Here is an 18,638-nt window from a genome sequence, read left to right as displayed (position 1 = left end):
AGGGCTAGAAGGCAGGGGAACCAGAGAGCGAGCCCGCTGGAGCAGGGCCTCCCCCCCCAGGGCACAGGGACCCGCTGGAGCAGGACCTCAGCCCAACTTACCTGATCAGACGCTCTGGAGAATCTGCAGCGCAGAACAAAAAAAACAGGCTGATGGGTTGGGACGGCCCGCCTCTTATAGAGGTCATGGGTGTACTGGGTCGGCCATATTGGGAAGGGATGGGAGGCATGGGAGGCTGACTTTTTTTGCTTTGGAGGGTTCTTGTGTGGAGCTGAAGCTCACTTTGTTAGTCATGTGGCGAGGAAGACTAACGAGGAGGTCATGGGTTGTGATCTACTGATCACAATTTGGAAACCTGTAATGTCCAACTTAGCATTCCATCCTTCCTAAACTGGACACTAGAGTACTATTAAAGTGGATTATAAGAAAACCTGTTACTGGTAGAGCTTAGAAAGGGCACGTGTGCTATGACCGTTTTATAATTTATAAAAAGCAAGCCTTTACAGATTGTTATTTGTGGTCTGTCTCTTCCTGTGAATAGGAGTGGAAAGGAGCATGTTTTCTTTTGTCTTTAACTTGGTCATTGGCTTGTTCTTTACATTGCAGGTTCATTTTTGGTGATTTTTTGTCTCCAGTGAATAAAATACTCTCGCCAGTACGGAGGCGCTGTTTTGGAGACAATTGGAAGAATAACTCATTGCCCGTTTATGGGTCAGGTAAGCCTCTGGTCACATCTTGGCTGCAATGGTTGAAACCTCTATGAAGAATTTGGGCTTGTTGTACTCACAATCATAAGTACTAATCACTATTAGCGCAGTACCTGAAAGAAGAGGCTGAGCAAACTGAAGCTCTGTCGTGCTGTAGGAGAGTGTCTTTTTTAGGTCAAGCTTGGGCAGCGCATGTGCTGCTCTGCTAGGCATGCTGTATTCAGGTATGAACTTGAAACTCCGCCCACTCTCCACCCATAATTTGAATTTGCTTGTCTCACTGTCCTTCATAAACTATGGCTTTTCATTTGTCCATAGACTTAGTAGTCCCTCCTTAGTACTTCCTTGTCTCATCTTGTAACCTCCCATAGGGACTGGCCATCTCACTTGCGTTGTTACTCAGCAGACTTTAATTACAGCCTCTGAGTACTATTTCTTTCAATGGTTTTCACTTGCCTGCTGTGGCACCGCAAGCCACTGCAGCAGCCGCGCCTTTGTGTTATGTGCAGCGCCAAATGCAGCAGCATTTTTTTTCCCTTTTTCTTGTTTTGTTTAGAAGCGCCCCATGCCGCGCTTTCACATAAATTGAGGCCATGCCCCTTTCTTCAGACGAGCCGCATCTGAAGAAAGGTACACAGCAGCTATTAAAGTGAATCTGCGGCATGGGGGCGCTTTTACTAAAAAAAGCATTTGTTTGTCAAGTTGACAAACAAATGCTTTTTTTTTGTAAAAGAGCCCATACTGCACCTTTACTTTAATGGCGGCCACAGACCTTTCTGGCCTCTAATAATGTGAAAGTGCGGCATGGGTCCTTGCAATGAATATGACTCATTACTACGCGAGTCAAAACATCGCATGGCATTACAACCCGATCATTACAACGACCGCGTTGTTACCACACAATGCCATTACTACGCAAGTCATTACATCGACTTGCAGTAGATGGCGTGCTGACATTAGAAAATATATAATTTACTATTCCAACTCCAGCCTACGCAACAGTAGGGAAGGTGTTGGAATAGTAAACTATACTATTTCTAATGTTAACACGCCATCTACTGCAAGTTGATGTAATGACTTGCGTAGTAATGGCATTGCATGCTAATAACGCGGTTGTTGTAACGACCACGTTGTAATGGCATTGTGGTGTAATCACCGCAAGGTAAAGGTCGTTTCCTCTTGTAATGCAATGCAATAGGTTTCGCATTTGCAAGAGTTTAAGCTGTTGTCATTTACAATGCGAATAGCTTAAACTCTTGTAAATGAGAGACTTATTGCATTGCAAATGCTTGGTCTAGACTAGCGTTGAGTCACTCAGCGGTGACAGTGGAGCGAGGCCTTCCTTTTAATATTTACTTTGTTTGCAGTGCGGATACATTCACAGACCTGCAGAACAGAAGCTGCTGAGACTTGTCTGACAGAAGTGCAGGAGCCTTATGCGGTGTTCGGTGTGGAGAGATACCCCCACCCTCTATGTCATGAATCCATCAAACTGTGTTTACAGTGTTGCCACAGTGGGTTGCGACGATAATCTGAATTTTGTATACAGAACCATGCACGGACCTCCTGGGCACTTTGGGGACATTGCTTTTCCAGAATTGCTTCCTTCCAGATCGCTCACCATTTTCCCTGTGCATTTCTCAGCTCACACCTCTCCAGCTGTCCCTGTGGTCCTGCCCAGCTCTAAGCAACTCGTTCTTCCCCTTCCCAGAAGCAGGAGGTGGCGGCCACAGTGGGGTAGAGTGTCAGAGGATACAGTAGCGGCCATTGGCTGACGAGTCAGTGGGCTAGGCTATTCAGCCAGTAGTGAGTCACGTTACTTACTCGTTGTTTTCTCAGAAAAGGTGCAGTGTCTCGATTGTGGAAACTCGCAGCCAGAGTGTCATCGTGCAATAAACCACACTCCGAACCATGTAGAGCATAAAAGGGAGCATAAAAGGCCATTTATTAGGAGAAGGTTGCAACATACTAACTGAACTTTATTAATCTTAACAACAATACAATTCTACATATTAACATAAACCGATACTATCTCACTCTCCCCTCGCCCTTCGCAACCCGACATCTCATTCACTTCACCCCTCCCCATTTACCACTCTGACCTTATTCCATATACCCAATCACTCCTTCACCGCCCTTCAATCAACCAATTATCCTCTCTTGACTTTCCTTCTGCCATCAGTCACATGTGCCCCATTTTTCCCCTCCCCACGAGGGGTGGATCTGCCCATCTGTGACTTCCCACCCCTCCAAAGAACCGCCTAAACTGCAACCCGTCCTAACACTGGCAATGCTGTAAAATCGTCCTTACCCAAACCAACTCCTATAACCTGTAGGGTGGGTGGGTGGACTAATTTTTGTCCAATTACACAGCCCCTCCCAGTGGTGTCCGGTGTCAGGAAGAGGCCGGATCCTCCTCTCCTGACACCTGTATAGGCTACCTAACAACCTCATCTTCCCCTAGCGAGCCCTATCCCTGCCTTGTCCTTCCGGTCCCTGCACGAAGCACCCGGGGTAAGACTGGTCTACGACCCTCACTTCCCCGGGGGGGCAACATTGCGGCCTCCCAGACTGTCAGTCCGAGCCATGTAAAGGAGTCTGAAGACCTAAACACTCACTCACTGTCACTGTGTTTGATTCTTTGACACTCAGCCTCCTTTTTTACTCGAGCTGGTTTCAGTAGCGTAAAGCTTGACAGTGTCACATTTTGTGTATTATTTTCACCTAGGTTGAGATCTTGTACGTTGTGTTACCATTACTTCAGCGTTAGTATTTCTCTGACATAGGAAACTACTGTATACGTTTTTTTAGTACTTTTATATACCTCGAACTCGACCCGAAGGTATCAGAGTGTTTTACATGAGCACCTGTTGCATTACAGATGGACATGGACACATTGTATTACCTTAGGGGTGGGCATGTGGCGACAGTTCGTAATTGTCTCCCTTTGACCCACACATAGCGGGTGATTACGATGGCAGGCGTACTCGAGTCCGCCCACCATTATAGCGGTGCCTGGGACCGCCTGCCTGTATGGTGGCTGTTCCGCTCCATGTTTTATAATGTGACCGCCACCGTGGCAGTCGCATCTTGCATCTTTACCATTGCGGTGGGTGCTGTTGACCTCAGCACCCGCCGCATTGTTAAAAATGTAGAGCGTTTCCCTGCGGTGCCTGTCACTTATTGCATGGAAATGTAGGGGGGTACCATGGGTACCCCCCCAGTGCATCACCACCTCCCCTCAACACAATGGGAGCCGCAACAGTCCCCCAAATGCATTTTCTGCCAGCCTTTCAATAGCGGTGTACCCGCCACGGAAAGGCTGGCTGCAGTCAGCATCGTAATCTGGCGGACAGTGCCTGCTAGACACCTCCACTATTTTGAAGATGCTGACCGCTCCCCGATTGCCTGTGGAGGAAGCGTGGCGGGCGGTCTTTGAGACTGCCACGGACCGAACATGATTCCCCCCCGCCATTGTAATTTGGCGGAGAGAAATTCGTCGTCAGATGGCGGGGGGCCTGCCACCAGTTCAGTGACAATGTAATTCTGCTGTTCTCACTTAATGCTCTGGAAAATCCTCCTCCTGGTCCAAAAAGTAGAGCAAAAAACAAAATGCATTCGCTTATCAGTGGCGGGCGTTTTGGAAACAGCAAAAGATGACCACGCTCCACTGGTCTGGGTCGCTGCTTGGAGTGGTGATGACGTCTCTGTTCTAGGCTCATCCATCTAGAAAGAGCAGCTCTTTATTCTCTAGACTTGGTCGCCAATCAACATCTAAGATCTAAGTCTCAATCTTCATTGAGACTATCCCTGCTTTGTCCTTCAGACATTTGTGCTATGACACATTCTGTTGGGCCTATTTTCGGTAAGCAAAAAATGACACATCACAAAAAGTAACCAAAAAAAAACCTGAAATAAAAGCAGAGATTGTCCTACTAGTCAAATATGTACATGTGCAAAAGCAAACTGCCATCACTAAAAAAGAAGAGAGTCGAGGGCTGAGTGGGCTGGCCCACTGGCCCATGCTGTAAGCTTTGGTAGGGGAAGCAAAATGTGAATGGCGCTTGAATACACCAATGGTTGAAGGAGTCAGACCGAATGCCCCCTCATTGTATATGCATGCGTCAATGTTTCTTAGGAAACATGAGGCCGGTTAGGCAGCTGAAGTTATCTCTAAGCCAGACCTAAAAAGATACAGGTAGAATATTCACAGCAAGTTGCTTGTTTAGGGGTTGTCGAGGAAGAACACATGATCAATAATTATGAACCCTAATAATCAGCTCGCCTGGCCAATGGTAATGATCAACGCTGGGGCGCAGTGGGTCGGGTGTATTGTTTGATGGGTTTCCCTGTCCGTCACCGCAGCGGAGAACGTCACATCCACCATCCTGATGAACTATCACCTGCCAATGTAGACATAACCGCTGCCCAGCTGTGAACTCTGCCCCTTTAGAGGAATTCACAATCATGGCGGCTCCTCTGAAGGCGCTGCACGTTTGATGGACGGCTTCCCTCTGGTAGGCGGTCGTTCACCAAACTCGTTTTAGAAACAAACTCTCCCAAGCGGGAGTTAGTTCGTTTCTCAAAAAAATAAAAAAAATGATGGTCCTTCCAGAATATGTACTTCAGGATGTCCAATTATTCAATACAAGAACACCTTTGCAGATCGAGGCACCCCTCTGCACAGCCTTTTCTATGATGTCATTGACCAAGGTAATCCTTTTGATAGGAAAATGAAACGTGTAACTTTGAGGTATCTGTCCAATTTGCTCTTTTACGACGTGGTTATGTTTTTTGCTGATACCCGCTATTTCTAAATCATCCAGATAAGGAGGTAGGATGTTTGGAGAGCTTCAATAGGGAGTCACTTGGAGGTACCTCTGGGCTTTGAAATCTGAGTCAAGAAGACCCAGAACTCTCTGAGCAGCGCAACAGGCTTCAGCGTTAGACTTTCAGCACTCTGGACAGCTCTGGGCTGAACTGCCATTGGACGTCACTCGTCCGTTGCCTCCTACGAGAGTTCACCTGCTGAACCTTACCAAAGGGCAGGAGTAAGAACCGATTCTTAACTGCAAAATAAACCTCAAACCTAGGTTATATTTTCGAATACCTCTTGAATAGTTACGGGTACTGACGAGCTCACCACCACTCTTCTCTGATGTAAGTGTGCACTAAATTTGAGATGCTCATTAGAGTATTATATTTATGTGGGCAATAGCAATGGCTTAAGACATATTTATTGTGTGCATAATAACTGTGTGTGTACAGTGACTGCTGGCCTAACGGTTTGGGCGCTCGACCTCGGACCTGGGGGAACTGGGATCGAGTCTCGGTAATGACACTAAACATCCTGTGATTCTTGGCAATTCACTTAATCTCCCCGTGCCTAACAAAAACAACAACAAAAATGATGTGTGACCTCATGTAACGTAACTGGTGCTATGTAAAGTGCTCTCATACCCGATTGGATTCGGGTCAAGTTCGCGCTATATAAAACTCTGCAAAAAAAAATGCAATCACAAGCATTGGCAAAGCCAATATGTCTCACCTATTGGCTTTGCCAATGCTGTACATTGTCAGCAGATAGTTTCACAGCATCATCATACAGCATTTTTACCACTTCTCTAGCACATGGACCAAAATAAAACAGAAAAATAAGTAGGATGAGGCTGTTTCTGGCCACGCCATTTCTTAGATGAAATCACGTGTGATGACGTATGCACCTGCATGTGTCACCACACGTCCCCACAAAATGAAACAGTGATCATTTATTACATTTAGCAAGCCAAGATGGATCACTAAATTAAAAAAAAAAAAATTCACTAGCACAAAAGCACTTTTTGAACAGGGCAGGGGCCAGCCGCAATATGCTGCCTGTGCCTCCAAAAATGCAATTGGAAAAAGGACCGCAATGGTGTAGGGGCAACGGAGGAGCAGGTGGGGGAGCAGGCGGAGGGAAGCAATGCAGAGTGGGTTCTGGAGGTGGGGAAAAGCATCACATGAGGGAGAGAGCAACACAGAGACAGAGAAACAAACGAGGGACAGAGCAACACAGAGAGCTGAGGGTGGGAGAGTTTGGTGGGGAAAAGCAGAGGAGAATCAGCGAACAAACAGCACAGAAGGGAGAGGGTAACATGGAGCACACAGCGGGTATTTGTTGGGGGGAGAAGCACACAAGGGCGGGACCTCAAAACACTGGCACTTTCATGGAGTGCTTAACCAAAAAGAAAAAAGTAGCTCCGTAAAGTGGAACAGTGAAGGATACAAATCAGTATAAGGATGGTAAAGAGGGTATGTTCCACGGGGGAGCAAACAAAAGAAGAGGAAGGAAAGCTATTGAACAAGAAGCAAGCAAATGAGAGTGACAATTAATCCAATCAATGGCAAGCAAAGGTCTTTTGCATCCTGCGTGTGCTGTCTCATAGGCAGGAGCAAAGTGGCGGATGAGGGTTCTCCCTCCTCTCACCCTCCAGAGACGATGTAAGGCGATCTTGTGGCACATAGCAGAGGCGCACACAGACTAACAATCTTAGAATCACACATGGCTGATGATTCAGGAATATCTGAGAGAGGGTGGCAGGGCCCAAGGGGTTACTGACAATACTTCTCCATTTCAAAACACTACATCAGCCGCTACACCCTGGACTTAAACTTACCTCTTCCTAAACACAGTGAACATCAGCTCTCTCTAGAGGCCCGCTCTGTATTGTTGTACGCCTGATGCTTAGTTGCAGAAAGCTTGATTTTCCACAGGTGTGACAACGCCTCGACACTTTCTAGTGTGTCTCGTTTGTTTTTTTTACCTTTTTAGTCCTGTGAGTTAATGAACATTTATCTAATTACAGTTTCAGAAAAGTATTTTAAATATTTTATTGTATCGATTTGAAACGTACATCAATAAGTCTTTAGTACAAAAAAATTGACTACATTTATGTTCGTTTGAGTTTACATATGGAGCGAATTAATACGCACATACCGGGCACCTTCGTTTTTGTTTTTGTGTGTTTTTTGTCAAATCGTACAATGAACGGGACATTGTTCCTCGAGGTAGAGGGATCTGAAATGCTGTCCTTTCCGGAAGTCGTATGCCAGTTTAATGACGTCGTATCCAGCCGACGCATCTGTCTCTCCATCTGTCTTCTGACAAGGGTTGCTCTGTTTGCAGGCCTATCAGCTTGGCCTATCAGCTTGGTTTTCATCTCCCGCCCCGTCCTACCTACCCCAGAAGCAGAGAGGACTGTGAAGATGTATTGATAGGGCGGTAGAACTCGGAGGCCGGAAGGGCGAGGGCAAAGTCAGTCCCAGATCCGCCGATCCTTTCCGTGAGTTCCCTCCTGCATCCACAATACGGACAGGCCTCTTTGTGCTCGTTTCAGATGCCACTAGCGCCAACGGACGGCTGCTTCAAGCCTTCAAAGCGTCGAATATCAGTTTTATCCGGGAGACTGAGGGAGCGGAATATTTTATCATTGACAATTGAGCGTGAAAGGCAGACATCCTGCTTTCAGTCAGACGCCTCGCGCTGCTGTCGCGTGCGTGTTAGTTTTTGTTGTTTATCCGAGCAGCCACTACATGCGACTGGCTCTGCCCAGCCCAGCTGACCTTTAGGGGCCTCCTTTCAGGAAACGTCTTGATCTGCAGGCCGTGCTGTTTCCATCGCTTTATTATCCCGAGTGATGCTTGCACTATATTCTGAGGCAGGGGCAGTAGGGGGAGGGGGTTTCGAAAGGAACAGGGTTTGGACACGCGGAGGGGGTGTGCTTGACTGCAGTGATGCTGCAGAAAGCTCATTAGTGGTGTGTTTTTAATCCAAGACCTCTTCAAGGAAGTGCTGCCTGCCCCTCCTCCCCTCCCCCCCGCCACCCCCAACCTAAGCATATTCTCATGTAAATGAGAAGCCATCTGCCTCTGTTGGTGGAGAACATAACCATGCCACGTGACCGCGATTAAAATAATTGGGGTCTTCCTTTGAGATCAATCACTTTGTTCCACACATCGGCAGCATCTGCCTGTGACAAAAGGCAATGAGGGGGTGGGGGGTGCGGGGTGTGGGGGGGATGTTCTAGTCTACACCAACCCTGCCCAGCCCCAAACTCCAACTTCTCCTAAAAAAACACCCCAATGCTGCATACCTCCGATTCAGGTGAACCGTGAACTAATACTATCCTGATCGTTTGTTTTGCATCCACACTTTGACAGTCTTGCCCTTTCCTTCGCAGGCGGGCTTATTATTAAAAGGTTTTATACCAACTTGAATGTACTCGTTTTACTAACGATGAAACACCGAACCAGTCCCAGTGGGATTTCAACCTGTGACCTGCAGTGTGCGCACATACCTCATCTTTCCAGTTGTTGCAACAGAAAAGATCTCTGGATGGTGATGGACGCGCACATTTATTGCTGCTGCTGGGTGTATCTTGAGGAGTTATGAGCCTGTGTTCATCCCTCTGCCTCTGCCTCCCCCCTCCCAAGGAGCCATGGGATGCTCGAGCCTCGCTACCACTGAGAGTCAATTGATGAAGGGGTACTTGGCCCAGTTGGTCGGGATCCATAGTAGGTTGGGCCCTGGGACATCACGATTACAAGACTTCAACCCCCACGGTTAGGCCAGTATCTCCTGCTTGCCCCATTGCCCTTCGAACAGCGTTCAGGCAGCAACATATAGTTAGCCGACTGATTTAACCTATCACATTGATGGATGGTGGCTATCTCCTGACTGGCGGTGAGGTTTCTGTTGGTGGGATAGAGTGCTTATCTGGCGTGACTAATTTGTGAACCTAAACTAACCTGCCTGGGAAGAGGCTCATTCTTATGGACGAACGTATGGGTTTTTACTGCACATCCAAATGCCCAAGTCCTTTCTGTGGTCGTGGGGTGCTGTGTAGCCCAATAGAAGGTCCAAGGATGTTAGTAAGGTGACCAGGGAAGGTGAGGTTGATTCATGTCTCATCTCTGATATGATGAGACAGGGGATGAGTGACAGAGAAAGGAGTGATTACAGTGAGTAAGAGGTCTATGACCCCTGAGATGTAATCAAGTGGCGGATTATAGATAGACGGGTGAATGAGGTGGGTCAGATGTGTGAGTGTCACTTGTGCCTGGCTGCAGATAAGTCGGCAAGTTAGGGATAGTAGAGATGTGTGTTAGAGACTGAATGGCTATGTATAAGCAAGGCTAGACACGTTGTGAATGAGAAGTGTGCTAACCCAGAGATGTGAGCAAGTGACTCTCTAGGCATAAATGAGTGAATACACTGTTGTGTGTGAGAAGCGTGAGCTAGCCGGGATGTGAGCTACTGTGTGACACCAGATGCACCGTTGTTCTCCCAGAAATCTGGGTCCCCCATGGTTTACCCACAGTTGATGAACCCACACTCACTGCTGGTCGCACACTGGACGTTGTCTTCACCTTTGCTAAGAATGTAAGCCTCAAGGTCCTTGCCTTTATTGTGATTATGGTCTGTCCGTAAACAAGTTGCTCAGTAGTAACACAGGCGCCCATCAGCACCTATCTATGACAAATTCAGATGCTCAGTATTGATCTTCGAACAAAGTGACATAATTTGAGCTTTCAGACCTTTTGCTGTACTAGAAAATCTCCATATCAAAACCCCCAGATCCCTAGGTAGGCTGGCACCAACCTGGCAAAAAAACACAAGCTGGCCCAAAACAACCAATACAAGGGTACATCTGTACATGGCTGTTGTCAAGAATATTGGACCAGACCTAGGATTGCAGTGGAAAAAATAAAATGATTCTACCCAAAAAAAACAAGGGAAGACCTGCACGAGGGGATACAATTGACATCACTCTTCCAATAATGTAAGCATTTTATGTTCTCCTTTCATTTAGTGACCTTCCCACACTTCCATCGAGCTATATGGAAATCAAAGTGCCTAACCTATGAGAAAACCCTTGCTCTGCATCTTTCCTATAGAACCACCAGGCATCCCGCAGTTGCTCAACACATCACAGAAAGAGAGCCGTATTAACAGTGTTAAATCATGCCTATATAGAGTTGCTGAAGCGACCAGTCCTAGATCCTCAACCTCCTTCCCCAAGCAAAATTATTGAAAGAAAAAATTTGAAAACATTTCGAATGCTCAAACAATTCTCCACAATAGGCAATCAATCAAGATTTAGATCTTTCATATGAATTGAGACATACAAAAATCATCAATCAATCAATCAATCAATCAATCAACGGAATGGATGTTAATAAAATAACCTCTATACCAAATAAAGACTAGGATGTCATCACTCTTTCATTGATAATTAGTTGTACGAATTAGGGATGACAAGCCCTATACTTTTCAATCAATGTCAGAGAACATAAATAAACAAATTAAAGGTTGTATTTGCAGGTGAAACCAGAAAAGCCAGAAACAAACACCACAGAGTAAGCTGAATCTTTAATATCTAGGGACATTAATGTATATTGCCCTGATCTCCTCTTAGCCTACAGTATTTGTATTCACCTGAGGCTGCATATCAGGAAAGACCTAGCCTCTTTTTCCGAAGACTGACCATCATAAACTGTTGACCTTACATGATGTCTCTATGGCATGCATACAGAAGACTATAGAGTATTCTAAGAAGATTTAAAATGGTCTGTAATTCAAGGAGCAGACATTCAGTGGATCTCCTAATGTCTTACAGAGTGGAGTCATCAGAGCAGACTCAAATCCAGAGCCTAATGGGTAGACATCATCATATGGGGCATTTCACGGAGCTTCTCACCTTCGCCATTGCTTTTCGACTCAAGTTGAAGACCCTTTGCACAGGTAATCACATAGGCTGGTCTAGCAAATGGGAATTTGGAGCAGTACTCTCTGCTGGTGTCCATTGTTTCTGTTTGTAAGAAGCCAAGATTTCAGCCTTACCCCCTTTCAGTTGCCATTGGATGACATCGTCCCAAAGTTTAGCCTGAGTTTTCTTTGATATATATGTGTTCCTGCTGGTCCTGGAGTTAAACCAATGCAGTTTGCAGTATCAATTGTTGCCAATGACACCCATACCTCTCTGGATCTGCCCAGGTTCCGAGGGGTAATAGCAGTAGATGTACTGTAAGAAAGCCATATCTGCTGGCTATGGCCGATATTGTTTCAAGACATTGTTCTGAATATTCAAAGCACAAAGGATGCTGTTCTAGTAAATGCATTGTTCTCACTGCAGTGGGGACAGCTGTTGCTTATCAGACTCCCAACCTTATTGCTTTAAAAAAGTCATTATCAACTAAAGACTACCATCTCTCATAGACTTTCAATAATGGCAAATGCATTCTGCCTTAACAAGGGTTCACTAAATGAGGTAATGGTTTGCAAGAAATTAACCAAAAGGGCACCTTTACCACACATGTGTTCTCTCCCCTGAGGAGTGGATATAAGGGTTGGAGCAAGGAATGTTAATATGTTATAGAGGTTATAACGAAGGAGAATGGACAATAAAGTATGTTCATTCCTTGTTCCCTTTTTGCTGAACTTTCTTTTGCTGGCTATAGAACTCTGTACACTTTAACCCTGCCAACCAGAGGTAAAGTGCTTGTGCTCCTCCGTTCGACATGGTAAGATTGGTATAACCTGATTGGGACATTAATTTACTCATACGTCCCTAGTACATGGTTCCAAGTGTACCCAGGGTCTGTAGATTAAATGCTACCAGTGGGCTGAAGCACTTTTTGTGCCACCCACTGCAGTAGCACTGTAAAATCTGGCTCCATTGTAGCCTGGCTATGCAGTTTTAAAACTGAAAATCTGACCTGTAAAAATAACCCTTTTTGACGGACCTAAACTTTCCTTTTAACTATTAATAAGTCACCACTAGGCTTTATTGCCCATAAGACAGAGTGTATAGTATTGAACAGTAAGACGTGATATTTTAATGTTAAAATTGTCTATACAGTGAAAAGGACCTAAAACTATTTTCACTGTAGCAGGGTTGGCTGTTTCATAGGAAAGTATTGGGATACAATATTACGTTGAATAAATGTTATCCCTGGCTCAGGAACAACTACAAATTTCCTTTTTGGACTTTTTGAAATATTTATTACAATCCCAATTCACTGGTGAAGTTGGATTTGAAATAATTATTGTGGAAAAATGACATTTAATAAGTTACCTTTGCCCTATCTGAGGTCGTTGGAAGCTAAACCCGCACTTCTGCCAGCCAGTTATTAGCATTTGAATAGATGTGAATGAGATGTGAACTTGATCCGAGGAGCAAACAATTGGCTGACCTGAATAAGCAGAGCCTACCCATCTTAACCTGATATACTACGCAGGGTGGGGTTGTGAGGACCCTTTTTGACACTGAAATGATAAATCCTGCTTGAATGTCTCATCTTGCTTGACAAGTTTGCTGGGGTTTTCATATTATACTTGGGGCATGCTTCAAAGAGGCCTCCCTTGTCACAGATAAATGTTAGCTGACACTTGGGCAGGTTCCTTGTTTTCCTGCCCAACCAGACAAGCCCCAATCACAGTGGGCCTCTTCTTGACATTACAGTGTACACGCCTGTTTGACAGGTCTGCTTGGTTTACATATAAATTTTAGGGCACACTTCAAAGGAAGGATACAGGAGGCCAGCAATTATTTGTGTGTATCCACTGTCTGGAAACTCAGCTATTGTTCTACCAGATGTCTGTCTCTGAGGTTGTTGTGAGTACAGGACTGCCCTAAGTGAATTTTAGTGTTATATGTGGGAGGCCACTAGGATTACCATAGTCCACTCCAACCACACACACACAGCCCTCAAAGCTTATGTTTAGTGTCACTCAAGATTTCGTACCCAAAGTGGATAGCGTTAACCCTGGGAGCCTTTACCCCATTGGTTAGGGTAGCACCAGGGTCATTCCACCCACTAGCTTGTGTCAGGCATAAATGTAGCAGCTACAGGCCCCACATCAGAAAACTCCTGCACTCCCAGACCTGTGGAGGATCACAAGAGTACTGAATCTGCTGTCTATGACATAAGAATGGCCTAGAAGACTGGACCTGTTCTCCCTCTTGTGCCCAAGACTCAAAATACTGACTTCATGTTCAAGCTACAGGGATACAACAAGCCATAAGAGGCCTTTCCTGCAGCTGCACAGTTGATCAGTGGCATCTGGACTGAACTCTTCCTGACACCCAGTGAGTCTCCATGGGCCTCCGCTCATGTCCTAGGGGACTTTTGAAGTGTACTAGGACTTAAAGGACTGAAGTCAGTCGGTAAAATCTTCGACCAGGGCGAAACCTGGTTAGTGTATTTGACCTACAATCAATCCTGGTCAGTGTCAAATATTGCCCCGGTCCTGCTCTACACAGACCATTGTAAAGCGAATGCCAGGGTTGGACTTATTTGGTGCCCAGGCCTATTTTCTATCCCAGCCCGACCCTGGCAAATACTGACAAAGCCACTTCAGCTTTCCTTTGTTCCAACAATGTCAAAATGAGCTCAGTTAAAATATATTGTGAAATAATGTCATCGACCATAGATGTGTGGGTATGTAACATTACTCTTGTTATTTTCCCTTTTATGGTGATGAGGATGGGCTGCTGTGGGTGTTTTCCTTTTATAGGGATTTAAGGGCAGATTGAGGGAGTATGGGCGTTCATGGGAAATTGCTCAGACACCTATTTGTGGGATAATGTCCTACCGCACAGCATTGGTGGGAACAATAGGTAGGCACCGATGTGTTTTCGGGCAAATAATGAGTTTCTTCCCTCAGATATCCTCTGCACATCTTTTCTTGCTTGTACATGCCAATATATCATAGGTGTGGAGTTCAAAGTGTTTGTTTCTGTTTTGTTAGTGTTGTTTGACATAAGAAAATTAAAAATAAGGCTTAAAACCACTTTGTCTCTGCCCCTGCCCTTCCCCCCTCCTATTCTTGTAGGTTGGTAGGGTCCTCCCGAGGGGAGCACATAATGTTGCCTAGATTCTTGCCGCCTTGTGGGTTTGCTTTTCGTTTTTCATTTAAAATGAAACCGCCATTTGGGATGTTTGGGCAATGTAGCCGCATATGATACTTTTGATTTGTGGGACTTTTACTGCTTGCCGCTTGTGTTTATAAATGTGTTTTATGGTCTCACTGTCTACTAGCGGCCGGCCTGAAGGCTGTAGGCCCATACTTGTATATCTCTTGAATTTTGTAATGAAGGTTTAAAAAAAAAAAAAAAAAAAAATAAGGCTTAAAGAAGAAAAGTCAAATAGAGACAGTAAGGTGAGGTAAGAGAGCTTCTGCTGGTGGCAGATGTCACGTGGCAGATTTTGCTTGGAGTATCCAAACACTTTGCTCTAATCTGAGATTCATTAGCAGGAGGCAGGGTTACCTTGGACAGAGGAAGAGTTTTGCTCATGGCAGTAACAGCGTAAGGATTTGTGGTGCCAGGGGCAAGATATATTCTGGAACCCCCTGTTTCAAACACCTTAACTTTGAATTTATTACCCCTTTTTGACTCATTCAAGCCTTCATGATGCCAAACAATATTGCATTATATGTTAAACCTTTAGAGACGGGGGCACACAAAACAGCTGAAAGCTCAAGCTGCCTAGTGACCGTTAGCCAAATATGCAGAACAAACATTGATGAAACCATTTCTTTTGAGTGCAGGTCTAAATTTCTTAACTTGCAACAACATTTTATCTGGAAGTCAATGTCTAACCAGTATGTTACTCACATTGTAGGAAAAAATGTTAAAGGTGACCTGTTAGATGTTTACTGGACTGGTGCATAATACTACAACAAGGAACATGCACATAGCTCTTGTTATTGTATTGTATATTTGTAATCATAAGTATATGCCCTGTCACTACTGGCATTCTTGCTGCAACAGTAAAAATCAAACTACTGCTCTGCAAAGTTTCCCCATTCCAAAGGTTAAACTCAAATAACTTTCTCTTAGTTTCTCTTTTCCTGCCTTGTTCCTCTTCTCTGTGCACTTCTCAGTTAGACAGTTACCTGTGACCCAGCTGAGTAAGAGGAATAGGATGGGATAGGATACAGGAGATGGAAAGAAATATAAAGAGAACAATATGGCTAGAGATGTTAAGTAGAGACAGAAGGGGCAATTCTAGAGGTGATGTAGAAATAAATGCTAGGGCGAAATAGTAAAGTAAATAGAAAGATAAAGAGTGATAGAGAAGGAAAATGTAGGTAGAGAAAGAGTGGTAGAGAAATAGGTAAGAGAGTGCAATAGAGAGCTATAGCTGGGCTAGAGAAAGGGGACAGAAAATGTAGAGAGAGGCAGAAGAGTACACTTCTAGGTGTGAGCCCAAGAGAAAAGTAGTGTAGAAACAGAGGTGAATTAGACAGAGGTCAATGTGGTAGGAGGTAGAACAAGAGTCAAGGAAAAGCAAAGAGATGTAAGGTAGAGAGAGAGCAAAATGAGAACTTGTATAGAAAAACAGGTCAGCTAAACAGAGGAGTGGGGAAGAGAGAAAGTTAGAGACGGGCGAAGGCTGGAAACAGAATTGTAGTTCAAAGTGAATAGGAGAAATTGGTAGACACACCTGAGTAGAGAAAAAGAGGTGGGGCTTATATAGAGGCAGAGAGTTGTGAGAGGAAGAGCTGGTGAGGTAGAGAGATCTATATACAAGAGTAAAGTTTAGAGAGATGGTTGAGGTGGAGTGGATTGAAATGGAGAAAGGGGTCCAGAGATAGATATGCTTTTGTGTGTGTGAGGGATAGACAGAGCTAGATAGATAGCGAGGAGCTGGTGATAGGAAAATGGGTAGAGGTACAGAAATTGAGGTAGCCAGAAGTGAGGATATTTAGAGAGGTGAAGGAAAGGGAGCAGAGATAGAATGAGAAAAAGTGGAGGTGCAGAGGTGAGGTAGTGCACTAATGGTAAGGTAAATTGAGAGCTGAGGTAGGAACAGAGATTGCAGTGGGGTAGAAATAGGTAAAGTAGTGAGGGAAATGTGATGCAAAGAGAGAAAGGAGATAGAGAGGTGAGTGTAATGGGGAAAAAGAGGAAGGTCTGAGAAATGGAGTGAGGTATGGTAGTAGAAACATGGAGAGAGGTGGGGTAAAGATAGAGATGAGATTGTGTGAGAAGAGAAGAAGGTGGATCAGAGATCCACAGGTCAGATAGAAAAAGAGAAATTACATACAGAGAAAGAGGCATGGGAAAGAGATTTGAGGTACAGCGAATGGGGATCAGGAGTGATAGATATAGATGTAGTCACAGAGAGAGATATAGAGAGCAAGAAAAGAGAGAGGTAGAGAAAGATAAAGAGTAAGATATATTGGTTATATTGAGAGAGAGAGATGAGTTAGACAAAGGCGTGGTAGAGGGAGCTGAGGAAGATAGAAGATGAATGCTCATACGGAGGTAGAGATACAGAGAGACAGAGAGAGAGGGAGGGTTAAGATAGAAGAGGTGAGATGAAGAGTGGAACAAAATGACACAAAGATAATTTAACTGCCACCAACTGCCAGAGAGTGCTAAGGTTAAGGCTGGGTAGGCCTGGCATGCACACTAAGGGGCAGATTTATTATGTTTTAGCACAGCGCAGCAGCCAAAGTTGCTGCACTGTTTTGCGCAATGGGGGAGTAATAGCGAAGAATCTTAGTTATTAAAAATTGATTGTTGCTCCTCGCTACACCTGTGATGGCATGCAAACAGGATGCCTACCACCACACATAAGGTTTGCACCCTGGTGCAGACATTTGTGTGGGCTGTGTAGCCCAGGATTTGTACTGGAAGCATAGGGTTCCAGTACAAAATCTTATGCCTAGGCAAATTCCTAAATGCTCTACACATAGCATGTGTATTGTACAGTGGAACACACACAATATATGGACTGTTTCGAGAAATGAAAACATTTCTCCATGTTAGTGCCTACTTTGAGGAGACCTTGTATTTGATGCAAAGCCCAGTCTGGCTACCTCAGTAGATCGAGCATGAGTCATAAACTCTGGGTGCTTGCACTAATCAACCCAAGTTATACCTAAGTAATGACCCCTTGGTGCACGGTAGTGGAAAACAGTGCAAATCACAATTTGAGCAGCGAAAAGGGCACATTTCCAGCATAAAATACCTTTTACGCTCAAAAGCAGATACCCTTGCAAAAGTTTGCACTGCTTTGCATTACTTTATGTGACTCTGCCCAGGTGCGAAGCCTTAGTAAACATGGCCCTAAGTTTCTGTCATGGCATGCTCAGATGAAAGTTTAGAAAAATAAGCTGTTTTTTTATGTGCAAATGAATTATAGCATGAATTTGATTGTACCTCTCAATGTTGGATGGTGCAAGCCCTGAGAAATTGTCCATTTTGCCTCTGCTTTAAAAAACCTCTAGCTCACAGTTATTGATCGCTAGTTAGAATCATGACTAACAGTTTATTAGTTGCAGTGCGAGAAACGGAATTCTTTCTTTAACCAATGACCTGGCAGTGCAAAATGTAAAGATCCACAAATGCTATTGACTGATCCAACACATAAAGAACTCACTGACAGCTCTTGCATGGCAACATATGCTGCCAGTATGCTGGCTCCTCCCCTTCATGTTTCTAGTTAACTGTGAATATTCAGTTGAAAGGGGCAGTGGTGGCTGCATGTCTCATTGCAGCAGCCACATAATTCAATCTCACATCCTGTGGCCAATAACCTGGCTTCATGACACCAAGAATATTGAATTCAACATACTTAGCAACACTCAACAGAAGGTACCGCCTTGGATATCAATGACTTGATTGCCCACTTTGACTATTTTTATGAACTGATTGATGAGGTAGGTAGCTTCATTCCAGAGCAAAAAGAAAAGACTCAAATCATCAGGTCCTGGTTCAACAAGGCCTTATCTGATGAACAAAGATAATCCTGATAATTCTGGAGAAGAATTGAAGAAACCCCCCCTCCACCACTAACCTCACATCTGTCGGAAACTCAAGACCACTATATAAAAGAAATATTTTCCATAGGAAATCAAATCAAACCACCTCCTCG

At 44.7% G+C, this 18,638-nt stretch overlaps 1 protein-coding gene across 6 annotated transcripts in view; it reads left to right on the top strand.

Annotated features, from left to right (window-relative positions):
- MAP2 (microtubule associated protein 2) overlaps positions 1 to 18,638 on the top strand; it is a 1,132,493-nt gene that overhangs the window by 199,633 nt on the left and 914,222 nt on the right. For 2 of the 6 annotated variants that reach the window (XM_085648604.1, XM_085648600.1), the window contains exons 3-4: positions 607 to 716; positions 11,366 to 11,490. The exons of 2 other annotated variants lie outside the window; for them this stretch is intronic. The gene's annotated coding sequence lies outside the window, so the exon portion shown is untranslated. The remainder of the gene's footprint in view (positions 1 to 606; positions 717 to 11,365; positions 11,491 to 18,638) is intronic. 2 more of the 6 variants (XM_085648605.1, XM_085648601.1) reach the window with 1 other exon arrangement.

The sequence above is a fragment of the Triturus cristatus genome, chromosome 3_2 (genome assembly GCF_964204655.1).
Source record: "Triturus cristatus chromosome 3_2, aTriCri1.1, whole genome shotgun sequence".
NCBI classification, from domain to species: Eukaryota; Metazoa; Chordata; class Amphibia; order Caudata; family Salamandridae; genus Triturus; species Triturus cristatus.
This window is presented reverse-complemented; position numbering and strand designations above follow the sequence as displayed.